This window comes from Octodon degus, unplaced genomic scaffold, assembly GCF_000260255.1.
Source record: "Octodon degus isolate 3935 unplaced genomic scaffold, OctDeg1.0 scaffold00095, whole genome shotgun sequence".
In the NCBI taxonomy this organism is placed as follows: domain Eukaryota; kingdom Metazoa; phylum Chordata; class Mammalia; order Rodentia; family Octodontidae; genus Octodon; species Octodon degus.
The window spans coordinates 626,118-627,833 of NW_004524671.1; positions in this window are offsets into that span (position 1 = coordinate 626,118).

Consider the following 1,716-nt stretch of genomic DNA (forward strand, 5'->3'; position numbering starts at 1 on the left):
AAGATAAGCTCTGACAAAAAAAAGTCCAGGTGAGGTGAGAACCATAAAACGGACCACTACATATATTCTTCAAAAGGGCCCATATCATAAAAAGCAAAGGATGAGAAGCTCTTTTAGAGAAAACACAGACATGTGAAAACTAATGCAATATGAGCTTCCAGACTGCATCCTCTGAAAAGAGATTTTTTTAAAAGCATACACATACTTCTGGATAAGTTTACAAAAACGGAATATGAATGACATTAGTCAAAAGTTTAATCTTAGCATTAAATTACAAAATGATAATTACAATTGAGTACATAACAGAACTTTTATATATTTTATTAATGCATGTTAAATTTATAAAATATTGGATTTCAGTGTGGTATTGTCATACGTCCTATCAGATATTTGGTCACCTCCATCCTGCTAGTACATTTCTTAATACTCTTTCCACTTCCTTCTTATTCCCATCCTCTTGTCTAATAAGAGTGTCCCCTTTATTGCCCTGTAATCTTTTCTTTTTTTAATGACTACACATATTAGGGAAAACACGCAACATTTCACCCATAGAGTCTGGGTTATTTCATTTAAAATAATACCAAAAGTTTCCTATTATTCAATGAAATATTCAAGAAAAAAGTACTTCTAAGACACATACATGGATACATAAATATTTGGTAAGAAATGCATGTTTTGTGTATGTGTGGACAGACACCAAGAGGGAAGAGGGAGAAAAAAATTGCAAATATGTCAAAATATTAACAATAGGTAAATCTGGAAGCATGTATACTAGTTTACCATTTACACAACTTTTCTACTACAAGTTTGCTTTCAAATACATTTATAAATGGACTACTGCGCTGTGCTGAGCGCTAACCTTTGAGGCACTCTGCTTCATTCGCACAGCTGCTGCGACCATCCTCGACTCTCTTGAGTGCTCACCACCAGCTTTGAACAGGTGTCAGCTTCTGCCCCAGAGGAGAGTCCGAGATCCTCTTTCACGGTGCAAGCACCTAACATTTCAGCAGGGTTTTACTATATACTGGAAAGCACCCTCCCCTTTTTTCCTTTATACAGAAAAGAAAATGGCAAGGTCCCAAAGAACCTCCTACACAGCTATCATAAAGATGTAATACTGTTGTCGGTGGTTGGTGCCTCAGCTGCTGTCACCCTGTCCTGTGTCTCCTGCAGGTCTATTGGAGTGGTGGTTTGCAACTCCTCCATCTGCTTTGCGGCATCATTTACCTCTCCACCACCAGATTCTCATTTTCCAAAAATGTGTTTGCCATTATGTCATCTTCTTTCCTATTCTTGTCATCCTCAAGCACCCATAGTTTTTAAATCTTTTACTTCTTACATTTTATTGAAATATAGTTCACATAATATATATACAATTCAAGAGTATATAGCTCCTAATTTTTAATATATTTATAATTTTAATGTATTTAGGAACACCAGGGGCTGGTTCCTAACGTACCTTCTGAGAACCCAGCATCTGCCTTCAAGGATGTAACTGCCTCCTACTCAGACACTCATCCTCATTTTCCCTCCATCTCCCAAGACTACCACAGACTGGCAACTAGCCCTTTAACATATCAGTCCAGGTCTTAAAGGTGGCAGACAAATAATTATCTGATAGAGTGACGGCCTTTGCCCTTTTAGCATAGTGCAAAAGACAGGGCATACCACCTTGTGCAAGTTGGGATGATGATACATAGGGAGTTACATAGTTCT